The sequence below is a fragment of the Trichosurus vulpecula genome, chromosome 9 (assembly GCF_011100635.1).
Source record: "Trichosurus vulpecula isolate mTriVul1 chromosome 9, mTriVul1.pri, whole genome shotgun sequence".
NCBI lineage: Eukaryota > Metazoa > Chordata > Mammalia > Diprotodontia > Phalangeridae > Trichosurus > Trichosurus vulpecula.
Window position 1 is genome coordinate 21,108,279 of NC_050581.1, and position 24,692 is coordinate 21,132,970.

A 24,692-nucleotide genomic window follows, 5' to 3' on the forward strand; every position below is an offset into this window, starting at 1 on the left:
ATAATATACTTATGGAGTTAAGATACAATTGCAGAAAAAGAAAAGTAACATAAAAATATTGAATAATAAGTAAGATCCTCTAATATAGTTTATATGTGGAATGGGCAGACTAGAGAGGTAGTAACTTTCCCATTCATTGGTTATCTTAAAGTGGGTATTGTAGAGGAGGTTCCTATGCGGGCTTGGGTTAGATTATATGACCTTTCAGCTCTGAAGTTCTATGATTCAGTGATTCTGAGTCATATAACCTCTCTGGTACTCAATTTTCTCATTTGTAAAATGAAGAAGTTGAACTAGATGGCCCCTAACATCTTTTCTTGCTCTAGCAAGCTATATGTAAAGTGCTTTGTAATGCAAAGGGGCTATATAAATGTCAACCATTATTATTATAGCTTTAAACAAATAACTGTTTAAAATTTTTTAAAACTTATTTTATTTGACAGAGCATTGATTCTCCTTCTCTAGAATCATGGTGGGCAATTAATCTAAATTCCTAATTGAAATGAGTTAGTGTTGAGATGGATAAATCTCCCTGAATGTGGTTATTATTAAGACTTGCCATTATAGCTCTGCACAATCAGACCTCATTAGCAACATCTTCATCCTCAGGAGATTAGCTGAATTGTTTCTCACACTTCGGTGAGTCCATTCCATCCAGGTCAGAGAAAATTATGAGATTAATTTGCACTTATAGTGCCTTTCATCCAAAACCTTTAAAGTCCTTCACAAACAAATATATGTCCTGGGGGCACTGTATCTCAATTTACAGATTAATAAACTGTGGTGCAGTTGAATCACTAAGATTATTTTACAAGTTATGGGAAGATTTAGGAATCTACAGCTGTCTTTTTGACACTAGAATATTTTCTGCAAAAAGAGGGTATAAAGCTAATCTATGTAAAGAACTCATTCATTATTACTTAACAAAAAGGTTTCTAGAGTTTGGCAGACCTTAAGAAGAGATGAGTGCTCCATTCAGGGCTGGTGGCAATTAAGGGAGGTGGGGGAGGGGAAGTGTAGGAAAAAAAAAATTTGCTGATTCCATTTAAATTACAATTTACCAACACGTCTTTATTAAATGTCTGCTGCTTATGAGAGGCAGTCCTAAGTATAGTGGCTAGAGAGCCATTCCCACAGTCAGGAAGGGCTGCATTCAAGTTCCCCCTGATACCTGTGGCATTGTGACCCTGGGCAAATCATTTAATTTCTCAGTGCCTCCAGGCAATTCCTTAATATAGTAAATTATGGAGCGAATGTGGATACGCATCTTGTATAGAGAATTTCTATATCATCAATTCCCCACATGGCTAAAATCATAGCTTGGGGGAAAAAATGTGGTCAGCAATTGGGGAGAGGGGATGATATAAAAAGGACACAAGCCCAGGGTCTCCTTCAAATCAGTGAGGCATCAGAGTAGGAATTTGTTGAGGATTTCAACAACCAGATAAAAACAAAGTGCAGCATGTGGTGAGATTGACTGAAAGTGTAATAAAAGTTAAGGAAAAGAGAAAGTTAAGGAAAAGCATGGGCTGGAGTCATCAGGAAGGCTTTAGGGAAGAAGCAGGACACATATTAGACTTTGAAATAAGGGTGGGGAAGGAACAAGATGGGAAGGACTGTGCTGGTGGAGATCCTCTGAACCCCACATTTTCTTATCTTCCAGATAATCTATTTAAAACTTAACCATGACAGGAAGCAGCTAAGTGGCTCAGTGAATAGAAGACCGGGCCTGGAATCAGGAAGGTCTGATTGAGACACTCACTAGCTGCATGACCCTGGGTGAGTCACTTATCCACTGATTGCCTTAGTCCACTTTGGGTCTCCACCCACAGTTTAAGAAGCCCTGTGGTAGAGAAGGAAATGTCAAACCACTCCAATATCTTTGCCAAGAAAACCCTGAAGAGAGTTGGACACAACTGAATGACTGAACAACAACAATGGCTTTCCAGAAATGTAATGTTTTAATTCAAATTAGTGATTGCAGATGATGGATGCTGTTAGGCCGTGTTAGGAGTTTTTTTGGGTGGCGGGGAGAGGGGAGAGATGGCCCATTTTGCACCCTTCATATCTTATGAAAAAAGAAATTGTCTGTTCTGCATACATGGAGGACTAGCCTTGATTGAAGTAACCAGTGTCATATATTGTTTGTTCACAGTTGAGGGTGAAGATGAGCTGCTGGGATGCGAAGATGATGAACAGGGTTAGACTCATTTATAATAAGGAACAGCAGCATTTCCTTAGAGGATAGCACTGCTTCACTGGGCTATGGATAGCAATGAGCTATCAGGGAATAAATTTTCTTTAAGAATTTGATTTATGTTTTCTGTCCTTGGTTCAGGAAATAAATGGAAGATTGGTCACCTAGTGGGATAAAAATGCTGACATTTTGCTATTTATCCAATTTAACCAAGTTTATTCAAATTTTTATTGTATTTAAATTTGGCCAAAAATTTATCCAGAAGGGTTATGTGAAATTTGATTCCTTCTTGGTTTCAGAAGAAAAGCCATCATATGAAGTTTTAAGGAGTATTTTTACAATATGAGGAAAAAATGACATAGAATTTTTATTATTAAAATCAAATAATAAATATTTGAAAATTTGCTCTGTGTGCAGGACACATAGGAAGATATAAAAATGATAAGATTCTGTCTGTGGTTCTCAAGCAACTTAAAATATGATTGTGGAGTTAAGAAATAATCACTGGAAAAGATAAGTAATGTGAAAATAATGAATAATAAGTAAGGTCCCTCTAATATAGCAGTATGAGGGTAAGGACTATGTCATATACATTTCAGACCCACCTCAAGCATTAACACAATATTATACACCTTGTAGGCCTTTAGTAAATGTTTGTTTATTTGAATTGAATTCCTTTATTTATATTACATCTCAAAATGTGCACCTGTGCACCATATCCTATGGTTTCTGAATTTGTAGGAGTCAGAAAAACTCCCAGTGAATCCACTGAAGTGTGAATTTATGTATAAAAGGGAGTCATATGAAGCAAAGGACAGCTGTAGCATCCTGTAAGTATCTTACTTATATTCCATCTATGTACAATAAATAAATTATTGGAATATTTTATGGAACATTTTAGATTTCATTGCTATTTTGCTTGAACTCTAGACTTATTTGCACTGGATTCAGAGTCTGAAGACCTGGGTTCTAGCCCTGGAGAACTTATTATCTTTGTGGTTTGGGGTAAGTCACAATTTTCTGAGTCTCATTTTCTTCAATGGGGAATAATTATATTAGTATATAGTCTCCCTCTTCCCTAGAGCCTTCATGACTACTCCAGATCACAATGATCTTCTCTTTTCCTTAAAAGACTAATGTATGATCACCAGGTTCAGAATTTAGTCATCTAATTGTCAAAAACCCTAAAATACTATTCTAATGTGTCATTGATTTGAAGGAGACTGTGATTTCTTTAAGGTTCTCATATCTTCCCTCCCTGCCCCATATGTTCTTATGGAGTTCTTGTGAGGAAAGTGATTTATGAGTCACAAAGTGCTATGCAAATCAGAGCTGTTGTTATTACTAATTAGTATAATTTTCACTTTTGAACAGTTATCAATATTCTGATCTGGAAAAAAGTTATAAAAATCCTCAAATAGATCATAAGAGGAGGCTTAAATCATGAACTACTTCAGCTTTGAATTGAATTTGCATTTAGAGCTTGGGACGTGTCATATTGAAATTAAAAGATACTTCCTCTTTGGAAGGAAAGTTATGCAAATCTGGACAGCATACTAAAAAGCAGAGACATTACCTTAGCGACAAAGGTCTGTGTAGCCAAAGCTACCGTTTTTCCAGTAGTAGTATATGGCTGTGAGAGTTGTACTATGTGGAAAGCCAAGCACTGCAGAATCAATACTTTTGAATTGTGGTGCCAGAGAAAATTTTGAGAGTCCTTGGACAGCAAGGAGATCAAATCAGTCAGTACTTAAAGAAATTAATTCAGACTACTCATTGGAAGGACGAAAACTGAAACTGAAGATTAAATACTTTGGCCACATAATTCGTAGACAGTACTCATTGGAAAAGACCTTGATGTTGGGGAAGATTGAAGACAAAAGGAGAAGGGGTTGCAGAGGATGAGATGGACAGATAGTTTCATGGAGGCAATGAACATGAGCTTAGACAGATTTCAGAGGCACTGGAGTATAGAAAGGCCTGGAGCGTTATGGTCCATGGAGTCACAGAGTTGGACGTGACTGAAAGAATGAACAACCACAAATAATAATTGGTAGCATTTTTAAAATGTTTGAAGGTTTGTGAAGCGTCTTCCACATGTCATCTCATTTGATCCTTACAACATCTTTATGAATTAAGCATTAATATTATTTCAATTTACAGTTGAAGAAGTTGAGGCTAAGAGACATTAAGTGACTTGGCCAGTGTCACAATAGCTTGTTAAGTATCTGAGACAGAATTTGAACTCAGGTCTTCCTGACTCTAACTCCAGCACTTTACCCACTTAGCTGTGTCAGTGAAATGAAGACTGTACAATGGAAACACAGTTCATAATTTGTCTAGATAGTTTTAACACACTTGATGAAATTTTTTTTATCAAGGAAGTCAAGTAGATTCTCTCTCATTGGTAATTATCCATGAGAAACTATGGATTAACAGTACAGTACTGAATATGTAGCTTAGGGCCTATAGTCAATAAATGTTCCCCAAAGACTGTAGGATTTGTATTTGCTGCCCCAGAGGGTACTAGGTGGTACAGTGGTAGGCCCAGAGTCAGGAAAGTCTGAGTTCAAATTCAGTCTCTGTTATTTACTAGCTGTGTGTCTCTGGGCAAGTCATTTAACTTCTGGCTCACATTCCTTAATTATAAAATGGGATTAAAAATAACACCTACTACCCAGAGTTGTTGTGAGGATCAAATGAAATACTACTTTTAGAGAACTTGGCACACAGTAGTAGCTTAACAAATGCTTATTTCCTTTCTTTCTTCCTCTCCTGTCCTCTCTTCTCCTCTCCTCTCCTCTCCTCTCCTCTCCTCTCCTCTCCTCTCCTCTCCTCTCCTCTCCTCTCCTCTCCTCTCCTCTCCTCTCCTCTCCTCTCCTCTCCTCTCCTCTCTTCTCCTCTCCTCTCCTCCCCTCCCCTCCCCTCCTTTTCCCTTTCCCCTTCCCCTCCCTTTGGTATTGGTACGGCCATTCCCAGACAAAATGATCCAATAAGTAAAATTTAATTTGGTAGCTATAGTCTCTACATTTTGTGAGATCTAGGAAGATGTGGAATGATAGGAGGTCATAGTCAAATAAGGAAATTTTGGAGTTTCTAATTAAGGAAATGGACCACTTGTTAATGGCAAGATGTAGTGTGTGACCTTCCATTTGTGTAGCTGAGATGGAGAGGAGTCTCACTGATACTGGCTTTATCCACCTTCTCTAAGCTGCTCTGGGCTTTCATGGGTTCTTTCCCCCCACGAAAATCTACTTTCATGCATTTCCAAGTGACTGATAACAATTTAGTTGCCAATCTTAGCGGTCAAATGCATTTGACTGGAATCAAAGCCTCAAGCTATAGAACAGTGGAATTTCAGATATTATCCAGTGGGAAGGGAAGATAGTTTTTTGGATATCGACTCTTTCTTGTGTCTCCAAAGCCCCTGAGCATGTGATCACTTATGTAGCATAATGTTAGCTCTGGTTGTTGGATTGTAGGTGACTAAGACATTGAGGAAAGTCAATTATCTCTTTAGCAATAAGTCTATGGATTTTCTAGGACTCTTGTTTCTCCTTCCTGCTGTCTTTTTTCTGTCATTTTCCTCCTATTCATCAGCAATTCTGCCTGACTACATGGAAAGAGAAAAGGGAAAAAGTAAGAAATCATTCCTTAATAAAAAATATCTGAATATCCTTTGTGTTTCTCTTTACCACTGATCCTGTGATCCTAGCTGCAGTGAGATGGTATAGTGGATAGTGTTCTGGGCCTGAAGTTAGGAAGACCTGAGTTAGAATTCAGCTTCAGACACTTCCAGCTATGCTGGGCAAGTCACTAACCTTCCTTTCGGTGCCATTTCTTTAACTGTAAAATGGGGTTAAGAATGTGCCTTCTTCCCAGGGTTTTTATAAAGATCAAATGAGATAATATTTGTAAAACATTTATCATAGTGATTGGCACATAGTAGGTGCTTTGTAAATACTTATTCCTTTTTCCTCCCAAAGGCAAGCATGGCCAATAGACCCCAAATCTCTGTGAAAATGATGTCACAAATAGGACTTGCTTACAACTTTTGGTTTCCTGTCTTGGTTTTTTTTCCCTTTCCTGTTCTGGTATGACTGCTTCTCTCTGTAGCACTTTCAATTTTATTCAGATTTGATTCATATTTTGATTTCTATTCCTGCTTGAACCTTCTGGTTTGATATTTCTGGCTGCCTCCACTCTTCTCCTCCAAACCTTCTGTCCTTTACAAGGAGGGCTCTGACAACCACAACCCTTTTCCATAGACACAAATGATGAGATATTGGTGGCTGAATATCAGGCATTAACCTAGAGCTGCTTCATGAATGACTATTGTTAACGGCAGATTCTTGCTTAGTAAACTGCAACTTTATTATCCAACTATGTTCTCTTTTCCCACCAAACTTCATTTGATAGTAAGTGATAATATGTAATCTCATTTGCAATATATTCAGGTCGAAATGAGGTGAATGCAATAGTGAGGAACAATTCTGGTTCCCATTACCAGTCACATGAGCCACATGGTCTCTTTTAAAAAACAAATGAAAAACCTCCCAACACACTAAACAAAGCACTTCCTTTATTATACATAGCTTTTAAAATATTTCACTCTTTTCCAATTCCCAATAAATCTCTACCCAAGATACAATGATTTCAGGTGGTAAGGATGAATCAGTGGCATTATAAAATTTAAATAAATGCAAATGATACCAGCGCGAACTATATAAACATCATATATGTATATATAACATACATGAATACAATGCAATGTGTGTAGACATGTCACATATGCATACAATATGACACACTTATATACCTATAATGTAAAATATTTTCCTAACGATTTTTCTGTTCTTTTGCTTTTTAATTTTTTTTCCATAAACGTTTTAAAGTCAAGAAATTTAATCCGAAGATACTATTGGCTACCAAATCAACAGTGCTCCATTTTCTCTCCTTTCTCCCACCTGTTTTTTTTTTTTAATGAAATGGTAGGCAAAATTGTTTCAGTCTATTGTACTTTGTCTGGTTTGACATGGGGAGGGGGACAACTAGGCTAAATTGACTGAATTCCCACAGTTTGTACTATCAGAAGGGATTCTTGCTATTCAGTTATGCCTGGCTGAAGACACTGCATTTTCTTCTATGATGTATATGTCACTTTTCATTAATTCTGCGAGGCCTGCTGCTTTAGAAACCAGGGTAAACAGAGTAGTGTATTGGATTAGATCTCTACCGTGAATAAATTTATTTCCTAGCAAGTGTAAAAAATGAGCAAGGCCAAAACCCCTCAGAGCAGAAAATGTCACAGTGATTGCTAATACATTACCGTGCAGAGAAATGCCTAATAAAACCCCTATTAGGATGTCATACCTGCTTACTACTGAATTCTCCAGAAAGTTTATTTGATATGTCTAAGCCAATTATCAAAGTCTTAGTGATAAGAAGCAGCTCACTGGGCTTGAATGTGTCAGAATAGAATGACTAAATTGTGGGAATTCATGGGCCTCTGCTTTGAATAATTAACTTGGCTCTTTGTAGAATGCATATACTTTGGAAACTAATTTTCTCTTTGCACAAAGCATTTTGTCCTTGTGTTGCCTTTGAAAAGTAAACTGTTTAACTGTAAGGTTATTCCCTTTTTCATTATATTTGGCACTGAGATTCCTCCCTCACCTCTCTTCTCCTCCCTTCTCTCCTTGCTCTTTGTCTTGGCAACTGTGCTTCTGACTTGGCTGATGCATGCTTTGGTCTAAAATGTGATATACAGTAATGCCATTTCCCTCTAAATGGAGTGTGTGCATTTGCCCAGCAATGATATTATAATGGCTTGTCTTTTTTCATTCCCACTATTGTCTAGAACACACATTTCATATTCCAAGGAATAAATGTTGGAGATTTTGGCATAGAGGAAATACTGCTTGCTTAAATGGGCCAGAGAATTAAACAATTAAATAGTGGATTGAGGCCATATCTACACAGAGCTACCAAATGACTGTTCTGACTAAATTGTCCGCTTACTTCAGTCAACAAGTAGTTGCTTCAGATGTAGTCTTTCTTCCAGTTGACTAATTATTTGACTAAATTCAACGGATTAACCCATTGCTTTGGCAGTGTATAGACAAGTCCTTCCCAAGTGATACATTATAATGCCAATTCACTGTGAAGACTTCATTGACCTGTCTTGTCTTTTTTCTTCTGTTTAACTCTAAATAAACATAGCTCATAGTTAACCCACATTAAAAGTATGCCCTTACAACCATTCCTTGACACTTTACTGCCTTTCCACTATGATGTCTAGACACCTTTATAAATTTTCATAGAAAAAAATGAAATTGGAAAGCACTGATATGGATAGTTCCTGAGTCAGAGGCATTGAGGTTCTAGTCAGATGCTTCTTTTGTGGCCCAGGACCTGTATTTCTGTAAAATTACTATAATAAACACCTGGTGCATCCCTATCTGCCAGAAGAGTCATGAGGATTAATGAATATTTTAAATTCTCGGGAGGGAGTGTGCCACAATATACAATTGCAAATTAAAATTATAGGTGATTCCATGAGGTCTCAGGGTGCTTGACCCATAGATCTAACTTTCCCCCCAGGAGAAGAAATCAGTCTGCATTATAGATCATGCCTAAACTAGGCTTGGTTAAGTTTAAATAAAAAGCCTTAAGAGACAGAATTTACTCTTATAGGAGTTACAAAATGAAAGCCCCTACCTCAAGAATGGTCTTCCCCAGGATTTTCTGGTGTTCAGATATTGAGAAAAATAATCAGAAATGCCTGCTAAGATGTAGCTCACCACAGTGAGATTTTCAGTGAGAACGGATCAGGGAGATGTTGAGAATAGGAACTTGGTAGGCAGTACTTGATCAAGATGGGGTTTTTAAGTATCAAACATTTGGGGACCTTTCCTTAGAATTGTAATGCTTAATTCCCTCTACTCCTTCCCTCTCCTCTCCCCCAGCTGTGTCATCATAATGAAAAACATAGTACCATACATTTAGAACTGGAAATGGTTTATCATTGAGAATCATGTAACAAATAAATGGTAAGTCTGGCTTTGGGCCTGTGGGAGTAGTTTCACATTCAGGTTTGATAGAACATAGGGACCTAGATCTAGAGCCAGAAGGGATTCAGAGGCCATCTAGTCTATCCAATAAATGATTTGCCTAACGTAACAACAGTAAAAATAAACAAAATCAAACTGTAATACTTGAAAGTTCTATTTTGAAAAATAGAAAAAAGTTAAAATGATAAAACAAGACAGCAACTTACATAGAATAATGTATTTGAAAATTATTTTAGGTCTTAGGTATTTATTAGGTACCTACTGTGTGCAAAGATATATGCTACTCCATAAGGGAAATTAAAATATAAAAAAAGAATATGAATTTGAGAAACTGATAAGGAAAAAGGGATAGGAGCCAAGCATGTATTAACTACCTACTGTGTGCCAGGTGACTATCTAAGTGCCTTACTAATATTATCCCATTTGATAACAATCATTAGAAAAAGTAAAGCATTTCAAATGAATAATGCATTTTCCTAAATGATAAGGAAAGGATAATTTCAAGTGAACTCTAATAGCTGATACTCCACTGAAGAACACAACTTGGAGTTGCACATGCAGAACACCGGGAACAAAGTAACAATAGAGATGAAGTCCATTTTGGGACCTGTGAAATTGGCTTCAGGTTCCTATGAATGTAGGTACAGAAGTGAGCTCAGAGGCCATCTAGTTCAAGCTGTTTATTTCACAAATTAAGCAACTGAAGCTGAGGGACTTGCCTAGTCTTATACAGGGAGTTAGCATCATGGGCAAGATGAGGTCTTCTGACTACCCACCCAGCCAGCGTTCTTTCCACCATACCACTAGATATACCACTGAGAGCACTTGATACCTGGAGCACATCCTTTGTGGACAGGTGCTGAACTAGGTCAGGACTAGACAGCTCGGCTTCTCAGTTTGCGGAAGAAGGGTGGTAGATAGAGAAAGCCCAGATGTAACCAACACGTAAATAAATGACTTAGAAAAAAAAAGAGTCACAGACCTGGAAGGGACCTTCGAGATGATCTAGTCCAGCTCACTCATTTGTACAGAAGAGGAAAATGAATCTCTGATAGATTAAGTGACTTGGCCAGGCTCACACAGGTAGTTAAGTGACTGAGTTTGTACTTGAATCCAGAGTATTCTACGTCCAAAACTCACTCCCTTTCCTATACTCTGCAGCAAGACATCCATGGGTGGAAACCAATTTAGCTTTCGCTTGCTAATTCTTTCTTTTTTTTTTTTATTAGTGATTTTCTTAAACGTCTGACCATGTAACCTCCCCAACTCCTCTCCCTATTAAACTAAATAAATTCCACTGGCTCCCTATTGCCTGTAGGATCAAATTTATAATCCACTGGTATTTAAATTCCTTTACAACCTTGCTCCTTCCCATCTTTCCATGTTCTTACAATTTACTCCCCTCAAGGTACTCTATGATCCAGCAACATTGGGCTCCTTGACTTTCCTCACATGATATTCCCTCTCCCAACTTTGAAGTGTTTTCATTGATTATCCCCTATGCCTGAAATGCTCTCCCTTCTCACATCTGCCCACTAGCATTCCTGGCTCTCTTCAAGACTCATCTCAAACCTCACCTTTTACAATAAGACTTCCCTGGCCTCCTTCCCCCCACCAGCTATTAGAGTCTTCTATCTACTGCGTTTGAATTTTATATGTACCCATTTATTACCTCTCCAACTGCTATGTGAATCCCTTGAAGGCAGGGCCTGTGTTTGCCTTTATTGTATTGCTGTCTCTTAGCACAGTGCCTGGCACATAATAAGCACTTAATAAGTATTTGTTGCCTGATTGACTGATTTACTCTATGAATATCACTAGATAACCTTCATGAATTATTGTAGCCAAAAAATTACATTTCCTCTTTTGTGAGTAAGCCTTTTTGAACACATGTAGATTGGTCATTGGAAGATAAACACATCGTACTCAAAGCCTTTCTAGATTGGCTGGACATGTGCCTCGTTGATTCTCTTTCTTCAAGACACAGATCAAGCACAACTTTCCACATGAAGTCTTTTCTTATCCCTCCAAAAGCATTTGTATTTATTATCCATATATATGTACATATATAATATATATACCTACACACACACACACATATCTACAGACACAGATAAACACACACGTACTTGTTATCTCCCTTGTTAGAATGTAAATTCTTTGAATGTAGGGATTATTCCGTTCTTTGTATTTTTATACGCACAGTGCCTGGCACATAGTCTTAGAGAACCTCCATGTTCCTGACCAATCATCAGAGTAAGACTTCAGTGGAGGTTTAATGTTACATTCTGATTTCTTTCAATTTCTGGTTATTTCTAAAGAAACACACAAAAGCTGACATAGCACTTATGCAACAACTTCTGCGCAATAAAGAGATGGCCCCTACTTCTGTTATGTCTCAACTAAAGGAATTAGTTTCTGGTTCTAACTGTTTACAGATGGAAGGATTTCTTTGAAGCATTCCTTCACTTGTGGAGTGGTGAAGTAATTCACTGTTGATGCTCTCTTCCTATACCCTGACGTTCCATCTTCATCCCTAGTACCCTTTTGCTTTATTGTATATAAACTATTTTTAAATGGCTCTCTGTCTCTCCGTCTCTTTTTCTCCCTCCCTTCACTCAGTCTCATTCTCTCTCTCTCCCTCCCTCTCTCATTGTCTCCTTATGCCACACAAGTATAAACTTTGGTCAGTTCCCTTCGTCTACTTCTGTCTCCATGCTGCAACATATATGGAGCATTTAGTTTCCTGAATTGTCTTATACATGTCTAGGGAATACAGAAAAATATCTTTGGCTCGTTATGACCTGTACCCCAGTCTGCTGGGGAAAATTATTTCTAACTTAGGTATGAACAAGCGTTTATTACAGTGCCTACTACGCGTCAGGCACTGTGTTAAGTGCTGGGAATGCAAAAAAAAAACTACTCTCAAGCTCGTTATCTAACGGAGGATACAACAGCAAAATAACCAAGTACAAACAAGGTATATACAGGATTAATTGGAGAAAATAAGCAGGATTAAGAGAGGTCTCTTTTATGATTTTAGCTAAGTCTTGAAGGAAACCAGGGAAGCCACAAGGGGGAGATGAAGAGGGACAGAATTCCAGGTATAAATAAAAGGTTGTGAAAATGCTCAGTCATTAGATGGAATGTCTTGTGCGAAGAACAGAAGGAAAGCTAGTGTCACTAGATCACAGAATACTTGGAGGGTAGTAAGGTATAAGAATCCTGAAAAATAGAAGATAAAATTACAAAGAGTTTTGAACATTAAATTTGATTCTAGAGGTTTAGGAAGCTATTGGAATTTATTGAATGGGGCCAGGAGGGGGGGAGGGTTGACATGGTCAGACTTTCACTCATCATCTGAATGGAGGATGACCTGGAGTATGGAAAATCTTGAGCCACGGAGATCAACCAGCAGACTATTGGGATAGTCTAGGAATGAAGTGAAAAGAGCCTGCAACAGGGTGGTGATAATGTTAGAGGAGAGAAGAGGGTATATATCAAAGGTGCTACTGAAGGCAAAATTGGTAGGACTTGGCAACTGATTAGATGTGGAGAGTAAGAGAGACTAAGGAGTTGAACATGATACCTAGGTTGGGAGGATGGTGGTGCCCATGATGGTGATCAGAAAGTTAAAAGGACTTGGAGATAGTGAGTTTGATTCTGGGCATGTTGAATTGAAAATATTGAGGGCACATCTTTGAGATGTGCAATAGGCAGTTGGAGATGCAACTCCGGAGTTTAAGAGAGAAGTAAGGGCTGGATAAATAAACCCGAGGGTTTCCCAAAACAAAGAGAGTGGAAATTTATTCGTTGTAGAATATGAATTTCATCTGGGAAGGCTATTTCTTCCACACACCGAAGAAATAATAACATTACACTCACAAGTGTGCATGTGACAGAAATAAGCTTAAATAAGCAGCAATACTAACTGCTATTATTCTCTTCCAGTAAGTTATTGCTTAAAAATATACTTAAACATCAAGCTGTTGATAGGATTGCTGATTAGTCATTTTATATTTTACCTCTGCTTTGCCCTGCTTCCCTCAACATCCATGACTTCTTGCAAGTAAGGCCGGGGATTTAGGTCTATGTTTCGTTAAGCCCAGCCATAATGAGAACCCGACCTGGAGGAGTTCAGTGTTCAGCCATCAGCCCTTGCTTTCTACTAGTGGGTTCTTAGTGCCATGCTTCCCTTTAGTAGGTGTGGCTACTGACAACCCAGTTCTAGCCTTGGTTTCTCATTTTTACCTAAGGTTGGGGAGTGGGGAATATCAGGTATGGACCCCATTGGGGAACCCATTGGGTCAGGGTGAACAAACCTGGTTATTTTGGATACTCACTGGAAAAGATAACTCTGGAAGCAAGTGCATCAATTACACTTTAATAAGACATAGAGAGTACTGAAGCAGATGGTTTGAGGAATGAGATGAGGGAGAGAGAGGGGAACATTGAATCACTCAAGTAACTATGGATTGGAGTTAGGAACACTCAGGCAATATGGACATGTAGCAGCTGGAGAAGTGCCCTAAAGGTAGGATTTTTTTGGGCTCCATTCTTAAAAGGTTCTAGTGGCAGAGTGAGGGGGTGGGGGTGAGGGACTAAGTCTTAACCACACCACCTTAGGGTTGCATCATTACTGCATGAGTGTCACCTTAGGGTTATCAGTGCACCGAATAGTCGCCAGGGATTCCTTCCCTTGCTGCCAGTTAGCTTTGTCCAATGGACCCAGGACCTCTGTGTCTCTAGAATTCACAAGGCAGTATCCAAGACTGATTGTGCACATCTCAAGATCTTTGATTGTTTACTGAAATCGGGAGAGAACAAATACAGTAAACCCAACCCCCAACCTAGAATCAGGCACATCTGGGTAGCGTAAGGGTGTTAGCTTCCACATACTCATGGCTGTCTCACACCTGGTGTAGGGAAAAGGTAGAGTTGCCCTTTATCTGACCTTCCTCAGCCACAGAGGTGGAAGGTCTTCATTTTTGAAAGTCCACTGAGTAAGTGACTATTCCTGATCAGTGGCCAATAAAAAAGGAACTGGTTCATCATCTCAGAGTACACACTCTTCAGTGCTGTTACACACATGTAGTCAGCTAGAAGTAGGCAGAAAAACTTAGTATATATTTTGTGCATGGCCAGTTGTACATTTTATCTACATACCCTCAGCACTTAGCACAGGGCTTTGTTTATAGTAGGACCCTAATAAATTCTTGTCAAATGAATGAACCTTACAAAAGGATTCTACTTTTTCTTAATTCCATATTTTCAACCCTATTTATACTTGACCTTGTCCATCTACAAGTTTAGGTTACCATTGGACCTTTGGAATTTTCAATAAATCATTCATTTTCTCTTTCTTCCTTGAAAGTTTCAATTTTTTGACAAATGTTGAAGAAGATGCAGGAAAATTGGAACACTAATTCATTGTTGGTGGAATTTTGAACTGATCCACCTATTCTGGAGAGCAATTTGGAACTATAGCCAAAAGGCTATAAAATGTGCATACCCTTTGGCCCAGCAATACCATTTCTAGGGCTATATCCCAAAGACATTATACAAATGGGAAAAGGACCCACATGTACAAAAATATTTATAACTGCTGTTTTTGTGGTGGCCAAGAACTGGAATTTGAGGGGATGCCAATCAATGGGGGAATGGCTGAACAAGTTGTGGTATATGAGTGTAATGGAGTACTCTTGTGCTATAAGAAATGATGAGCAGGTGGACTTTAGAAAAACCTGGACTTATATGAACTGATGCTGAGTGAAGTGAGCAGAAGCAGGAGAACATTGTACATAGTAACGGCTACAATGTGCAATGACTGATTTTGATAGACTTAGGTCTTTTCAGCAATGCAAGGACCTAAGATAATTCCAAAAGACTCATGATGGGAAATGCCATCCACATCCAGAATAAGAAATATGGACTCTGAAAGGAGACAGAAGCAGACTGTTTTCTTTTTTTTGTTTGTTTTGCTTTATGTTTTTCTTTCTCATGGTTACTCCCATTTGTTCTGATTCTTCTATACAACATGACTAATGTGAAAATATATTTAATAGGAGTGTATATGTAGATCCTATATTGGATTGTATGTCATCTTGGGAAGGGGGAGGGGAGGGAAACAGAGAAAATTTAAAACTTATGGAAGTGAATGTTGAAAACTAAAATTTTTTTAAAAGTTTCAATTTTTTTTCCTGTGAGCTAAATAAATATATTCTTCATCAGGATGTTGGCATAAATAAAGTAGGGCAACATGAAAAAAAAGAAATGCTGTCATGTTTGTAAATAGGACGGCACATACATTATACGTAGATATAATTATACATTATAGCTTAACTGAACCTTTGATTTAACTTTTTTGTTATTGTAATACTAATGTCTCTCTGATATGACCTATGTGCCCCTTACCCTACAAGGAAATGAGATTTTAGGTATATTAACCTAGTATTTCAGATGAAGATTGAGTTGTGTATCACTCTACAATGTCTAATGTATCATCCTCTAAGCAAGAAGGGAAATACTTGCCCGGAAAGTTTAAGTTCCAGACGGAGGAGTTATTTGTGATTCTAGTTTTATAAGACTTCATCTCAGTGGCCACACATGACTAGCTTAGACAAAGTGAGAAGAATATATTAAAGATTCTGGCATGCCTCACAGAAAAATTGGCGGAGACACTGTTGAGAAACAACTTTATGTATAATAGCCAATATGTCCTGCACTGGCTTTTTGTGGTTTTTTGTTGTTGTTGTTTGTTTATTAGTAGCAACACTTCTGTAGGGAAAAAGGCGACTTTTAAAAGATAATTTCTTTTTTATTCTCCTTGAAGTTACAGTTCTTTATAACATACCCATAGTAGCATTTCTCAAATGTTCCTGCAGAATCCTGATGTTCCTTGAAATGTGAATAGTGTTTCTTTGAGAAAATGTTGATTCTAGTGATATTTTCCCCTCTGGAATATTAATTATGAAATTATTTATGTATTAAAATACTTCATAGGATCATAGACTTAGAGCTAGAACAGACCTTAAAAATCATCAAGTTCAACCTACTCATTTTACAGCTGTGGAAACTGAGACACAGGTTAAATGACTTGGCCAGGGTTTCACAGCTAGTAAATATCTGAGGCAGAATTTGAACCCAGGTCATTAGGTGTCTTGGCCACTAAACAATACTTTTTATGTATGGCAATCTTTCATTGTGAAAGTAGACTTCATTACTCTTCCTTTGTCTCTAAATTTCCCCAAACTCAGAGAATTCCCTTTCCTCAGACTTCCTGGAGTAGCATCTACGAGTTTTGCCAATATATTTAAAGCTGCCAAAAATATCCTAAGACCAAATTAATTTGGAAAATGTCATCCTATATGATAACTCTTTTATTTTTCTTCTCTGTATTAAGATAATATTTATAATTAATTTTATTTATATTATATATTATATTAATCATAATAAATAATCAATAACAATAATAATTAAGATAATTAACTAAAATGCTATTTCAACATCTCATCACGATGCAGATATAACATTGGATTCTTAAAGTGTATGTCTCTTATTTGAAGACCAGCTTAGCTAAGCTTAGGGAAACTCATCAACAGGCTAAATATAGGGCAATGATTTTTTTCAGCCACTCTTCAACAACTCTTGAAAAATATCTACTTGGATATAGAAGATGCAAGTTGTGTTGGTGGAAAGAATAGCTTCATTGATGAAATGACAGATTCTTGAGGAATTCAATCGATCAAAGAATGCTTATTATTTAAATACCTACTATGGAACTATGGTAGTTGCTGGAGATAAAAATACAATGAATGAACCAAATTCTACTTTCAAGGACCTTAGTATGTTAATCAGATTTTAGTTGTATTTTAAATATGAAATTGAGGAATACTTTCCATCATCATTACAATCAACCCCTTTATAATGCAAGTATTAGGAAATAGGACTTACTCCTGTTAAATGAATTCATCATCTCTTTCTTGAATCCTTCTCTGTTTCCTGACTTTCCTTTGTCAATGGCACCATCTGTTATTGTGATTAAGAAGGCAAGGCTATTGACCTGTGGAGCAGTATGGCAGCAGGTGTTGCCAATAACTCTGACAAAGGCACCAGCCTCTCTCTTCCCTTCTTTTCCCCCCTAACTATAGTCAGCTTTTATATGTAGAATTAGTGCAGACTTCTGTGTTTGTACTTCTAAACTAGTCCCTATAACTGCAGAGGGAGAAAGGAAAGAAGCATGTATTAAGTACCTACTATGTGTAGGTACTGTGCTAAGTGTTTGCAAATATTATCTCATTTGATGCTAATAACAACCTTGGGACATAGGTGTTATTACTCTCCCTTTTTTACAGTTGAAGAAACTAAGGCAGGCAGTGTTTAAGTGACTTGCCCAGGATTGCATAGCTAGTAAGTGTCCGAGGCACAATTTGAACTCAGGTCTTCCTGACTCCTGGCCCTGTGCTCTATGCATTGCACTGCGTGGCTGCCTCTGTGTCACCTAGATGACTGTGCTTCTAGGAAGGAGTGAAAGAGAGCCAATTGAACTCTGTATGGCAGAGTTCTCTATGTGCTGCTCTGGGGAGTCTGGTTACCTGGATGATTTTGCCTGTGTGTCTGTATTCAATTATGTTGTGTGTGTCCTGTGTAGTGGGCTGGACTGCAAGCTACTCAGGTTCTAAAGACACAGAGTCCACTAAGGGTCTTGAGAAGTGATGATGCTGTGCCTTGTGACCTTGACAACACGGCTGTGATATCTTGGGAATGTCTATGCCAGAGGTTCTCTGACACCTTAAAGGTTGGAGGATCGTGGCAGTCAGGTCAATAATCTCAGTCATCTTTGACTTCTGTCTTTCTTTTTCAACATACATGAAAGCTGCCAAATCCTCCTAAACAAAGCAGGAGACTTTAGAGGCACCAGAGCTTAGTGAATGAAGTGTAGAACATAGTGTTAGTGAGACCTTAGTTCAAATCCCATCTCTGATACTTACTATCTGTGTGACCTCAGGTAAGTCACTTACCTTCTCTGGGCTTCAATTCCTCATTTGAAAAATGAGGGCTTTAGACTAGATTGCCTTTAAGTTCCCTTCCAGTTATAAATCTATGATCTTATAAATTCTGTTGATTATACTGGTGCAATCTCCCATGAATTCTTTCCCTTGCTATTCTCCTGCTACCATCTTAGTTCAGGCCCTACCATGGAAAATGAGATAATAAGATAAGGGTAGACTAGAAGACGTTGCGGGTCCAACTGAAGTTATACACAATGAATTTGTTGGGTGAGAAATCAGTTGGATTTTACAACTGAATTGATAGGCAAAGCTTGTTTTACTGGGCTCTATATAGTTTATTGCTATTGTTATTATTCAGTTGTTTTAATTGTGTCCAACTCTTTATGACCTCATTTGGGATTTTCTCAGCAAAGATACTTGAGTGATTTGCCACTTCCTTCCCCAGCTCACTTTACAGATGAGGAAACTGAAGCAAACAGTGTTTAAGTGACTTGCCTAAGGTCACACAGCTAGTAAGTATCTGAGGCCAGATTTGAACTCAGGAAGATGTATTTTTGACTCCAAGCCAGGTGCTCTATCCACTGTGCCATCTAGCTGCATTTCAGGAAATCCAATTTGATGTACAGTAAATATGAATTTATTATAATGGGGTTGAACTACATTGTGTTGAGACTGAAATCACAAACACAAACTTCACAGAATCACAGAATGTCAGAGTTGAAGGGACCTCAGTAATCATCTGATCCCTTAAAGGATATCCCTTCCATAACTTCCCCAAATAATCATCCAGTCTATTCTTGAAGACTTCCATAGAAAGGGAAATCATTGCCTCCCCACACAACCCTACCACATATAGACCTGTTACAAGAAGCTCATTACCTTTTTGGACAGCTCTAATTATTGGGAAGATTTTCTTTATGTACAGCCTAAATCTGTTTTCCTGAAACTTCCAAACAGAAGTTCTGTCTTCTGTGACAAGAACAAGTCTAAATCCCTCAAATACTTGATGACAGCTGTGATGTCCTTCCTAAATCTCTACTTCAGTTTAACATTGTTACTTCATTCACTTGATTTATTTTCCCCTACTTTTCCCAGGTACAGATCCCCAGGTTTATTCCTAGAGCAAATTTTGCATTGAGGGAAAATGGGGAGAATGGAATATTATGGCAAGACATGGAAGTAGACGCAATTTGCATGACCTTAGTATGCTGAGCCTCAGTGCCAATGTCCATGGAGTGATTCTAGCATTTAGAGATGAAAAAAAAACAAGAGATGTTAGATATCTGAGTGCCGAGCCTTTGGCGGTCTTCTTGCATGAAAGGAGACTTCCCAGAGAGATGTACACGGATCCAGAACCATAGCATCAGAGTGTGTGTGAATTGGTCTGTGATTGTATGTTGAGTTCTTGATTCATTTTTAGTTTGCATCCCACTAAAACTCCTAGATTTTTTTCCATGCATGTTACTGTTTAGCATGGTGAAGTTGACTTCTTGACTCTACCTCTGGGATGCCAGGATCTGATAGGTGAGCTTTCACATTTTCTTTATTGGAACCACTTCTTCAATGTTACCTTCTGGCCATTTCCACAGTACAGCCTCAAATTTGCCCGTTATTCCTGTATCTTCTCTGCCATTAGAACCTTGGACACTTTCTCTCTGACTCCAGGATTTTTTAGGTGAGCTTTCATTTTCTGTTGTTCACAACCATTCCTCTGGGCCATCTACACATCACATTACCCTGCTTCCCTTTTCTTGCTTCCCTTTATGTGATGTCTTCTTTTAGAATGTAAGCTCTCAGGACAAGGACTGACCCATTTGCTTGTAATTGTATTCCCAGCACTTTGTATAAAGCCTGGCCTAAGTGCTTAATAAATGTTCTATGTATCAATTTATTTCCTATATTTTCTCTGTCTGTCTATCTATCTGTCTGTCTTCTCTCTCTACAAGACTTTATAATTATTCTTACTAAACTTCATATTATTAAATTCAGCTCATTGTATTAGCTCATCAAAATCTTTTTGCATTCTGGCATCCCATATGTTAGCCATCCTGCTTAGATTTTTGTCATTGGCAGGTTTGATAAGTATACTATATTTTCAAATCATTGAAAAACATATGAAACAATCATGGAGCCAATTCTCTCAACAGAACATTGAGAAATTTGGTCCAATATTTTGATGAAATCCTGATATTGCATATTTATGATATTCCCTAGTAACCATGAAAAAATGAAATTAGTCTGATATCACCTGTTCTTAATGAAGTCATGCTGGTTATTAGTACCGCTTCCATTTCTAAATGTTTGTACATATTTTCTTTAATGATATTTGAATCAGTGACTTCTGGGACATATGTAAGAAATGCGTGTCCTCTCTTTGGTAGATGCAGGCTTTCAGTGGTAGAAAAGTCATCAGTAATTCTGCCCCACTGCTCACCAAGGGAGTATTTATTGCCATCTGGTCTCTTAAAAGAACTTGGGTTTAAAATGCTAAGGATCCCAATCTGACTTAAATTATTTGTTTATGATAACTGTGCATTTTGTGTTAGTTGTTAACATCTGCACTTGGTGTAACCACAATGCTACTTGCCACTACTGTGGCTGTATAAAATCCAATAACACCAGCACACAGGAAGGCTGCTAGCACAGGTACTTTGATATGCTTTTCTAAGGAAAGCAACTTTAAGGGGTTTACAATCTCACTTTAATTAAACATATATATATATATATATCATTCACTTAGTTCAGGGGAAAAAGTCAGCACTTTGAACTTCAGAGAAAACACAAACAGAAATTGCAAGCAGAAGTTATATGAACAGAGCAAAATAAAACAAATCAGCAGACAGACTTCTAGCGTCTGTCCAAGACATCACATACATAGTTACCAGAGAGAGAAGCACCAACATCTGGGTTTTTCAAAGCCGGGGGACTCCAATGGCTACCCAGAGTCTCATCTGATCAAATCACATGACACTTCCAGTGAGTAAGCTCCAAGCAAAATGCTAACCTCAGAGTATGTATACATTTATTCAGGGTCCGAGGGCGTGACAACCATTCGACTCAAACCCATGTGACCTAAGCCTTCTGATGACTTAAGCAGGTCATCAAAGACTCCTGATTCAGTCAAAGACTCTTGATTGAAACAAAGGCAAGACTCAAAGGCACTTGATTGCGTTAGCGCTGAGAAGCATTCCAAAGCAAAAGACAACAAAAAGTCCCACTTTACTTACCATTACACTCGAAAACCCACTCTCCTAAGATCAAGAAAGAAGCAAATAATAAGGTATGATTTTGGCTTATTAGCAGTTGCCATTATTAATGGAGATCTTAAATGGGGTGAAGTTTTTGAGCGGTGCAGCAATAGGAAGAAAGTAAATTCAGTTATAGAAGGGTGATGTGGAAACATTTTGGAATGTCTTCCTGTAGTTTGGCCTGTTTTCTTCCTGTACACTGATTATCAGTGAATTCAAATGTTATCCTTTCCATGTCCATTTGTGGAAAGATCAATAATCAAATAACTAACATTTATTAAGGGATTACTATGTGCCAGGTAGTAGACTAGAGGTTAGGGATATGAATCCAGGTAGCAAAGGTGATCCTGTGAAACATATGTGGATAGAAATACACATTGGCTTTTTGCTGAAGGATAGATACCTTACTTTGCTGAGATAACTCAGCAACTGTTGATTGGTCACATAACTGGGGATTGTGTCAAAGAAAATTGGCTACTGAATGTCATCGAGGATGGACTCTTATGGAGAAACATGTCCCCTGGTTATGTTATAAGAGCTATAGAATGACTCCACGCCATCTCTTTTTGATCAGTCTTTCTTGGGACAGATCCAGTATGAGCTCTTTCTTGGACATCCAGCAAGATGAAGTGGAGAGAGAAATTACCTCCTTCTCTCATCTTGAATGCACAGTATTGAGAAAATATGCTTGCTTAGGTGTGCTTGAGACTTGATTCCATGTATACCTCTTTGTTTTGTGTTGCTTTCCCTGAACACAGATCTTCAAATAGCAGTTCTGAAAGATGGGCATGTCAAGGCTTGGCAGGTAACTCAGGAATTTGAGAGTTCTTAGTTTCCTGAGTGGGTGCCAATTGCACAGAGGGAGATCCTTCTTAATACCCCACCCCTTCTCAGAGGAGATGACCACTGAAAGGGACACCTTGAATCTGAAGGGATTGAAGAGTTATGCCTGGTTGACCACAAGATTGGGACTTGTGAGTTGCTCTGACAGTACAGATCTGAGGAAAATGTGAAATATCCGTTTGACACTATCATGAAGTCATCTTTATCTTTCCGGTGAGGATAATATGTGTAATGGCTTATTGTTTGTTTAAAGTAGTATGAGTCTTTTGTGTTTAAGAATTTTTTGTGGTATAGGAAATAAATAGTTGTTCTACTTTGTACATTGAGTATTATTTCTCCTTTTCTGTGTAGCTCTAAACAACTCATATCTATGATTTTTTAAAAGAGATTTTCCCCCTCATAATTCTGCTCCAAGGAGGGGCTGTAACAAAGAGTGTTAGAAAAGTCTAATTCCCCTCTCTTTGGGGCCCAGCCCCTCCCAGAATGCAACCAAGCTCTGGGTGAATCTAAAGCTGGGACTTCATGTAAGAAGGCTCCCTTCTTTCTGGGATGTGGGAGAAAGACAAAATGTAAGCAGGTCCTGACTTTCAGGGGGTTATATTCCATTGAGGGAAATAACATATACACATATAAGTAAAGATAAGGTAATTTGGGAGTCAGGCAGAGGCATTAGCTGTTGATCAGCTCAAGGAAGGCCTCAAGGAGGATGTGGCAACTGAACTGAGTTTTAACAGAAGCTAGGAGACTCTAGAAGATGGATTTGAGATGGATGTGCATTCTAGCTATGTCGTTGTCATTGGTGTTCAGTAATGTCCAACACTTGATGACCCCTATTTGAGGTTTTCTTGGCAAAGATACTGAGGTGATTTGCCATTTCCTCCTCCAGCTCATTTTACAGATGAGGAAACTGAGGCAAACAGGGTTAAGTGACTTGCCCAACATCGGACAGCTAGTAAGAATCTGAGGCCAGATTTGGACTTAGCTTTTCCTGACTCCAGGCCCTGCACTCTGTTCATTGCGACTCCTAGCTGCCCTAGCTATGGGGAACAGGTTAAGGTATGGAGGTAGGAGATGGAATGTTGTAGCCACAAATGGGCCAGTTTAACTAGACCAAAGAGTACATTAAGAGGAGTAATGTGTATACTATATCCAGAAAGGTAGCCTGGAGCTGCATTGTGAAGGCATTAAAATGCCAAACAGATTTTTTATTTTATCCTATAGGCAATCAGAAACCATTGAAGCTTTTTAAGCAGGGAAGAGACATGGTCAGATGCATGAAAGTCTTCAAAAATCCCCACACTGTTTTTAAATATAGCTTCCATACTTTTGAGGCCACTTAAAGTGGAACTTTAATGAATAATTTTCCAATACTCATTAGGTGAGTAATACAGTTATGACATAAAGGTTCAAAATATAACTCTCCAGAAAAAGTCTTTGAAACTCTCCCCAACCCAATCTTACTCCTCTACGCTTGGTTCTAGATAGTATATCAATGTGTTCTTCAGAACACATTCTGGATTTCTACTCTAGATAGTATATTAATATGTTCTCTAGAAACCACATACTATATTAATGTTATTACTAAATTAATAGTATTATTAGTAAACTACTAACAAATATTAATTTACGTAATCCTACATGTGGAATTTGTAAGCATTGGTCCTGGTATCATTTTGATGTATCCTACCCTCCTATATATACTCTTCCCCTCCCCCCAAATCTCTCCATATTGGTGGAAATGACCAGAATTGTCTTAATAATAATAATGTTCTCCTATTTTCTTCTTCTAGTGCAATGTACTTACCAGGGAAATGAGAAGTGAAGTTATCTAATATGCCCATTTCATCTTGATGCAGTGGGAATAATAATAGCTAGCATTTATATAGACTTTAAATATATTTCATTTGATCCTGACAACTCTGTGGGGGAGGTGTTATTATTATCCCTATTATACAGATGAGGAAACAGACTGAAAGATGTCGAATGACTTCCCTGGGGTCACATATCTAGTAAGTATCTTAAGTAGGAATTAACTCAGGTCTTCCTAATTCCAAGTCCATTGCTCTATTCTCTATGTCAGCTAGATGTCTTTAAGGTTTGCAAAACAATAACACAAACTCCAAGCCCTTTACTTATAGTGTCTTGTATACTTCACACAACAACCTTTTGAGGAAAGTAAAATTATTATCCCCACTTTTCAAATAAGAAATTTGAGACTGAGAGAAGGTAAATGACTTTCCCAAGGCCACACAGATAGTAAGTGTTTGAGGCTGGATTTAAACTCATGCCTTGAATCCAATTTTAGTATTCTATTCACTTT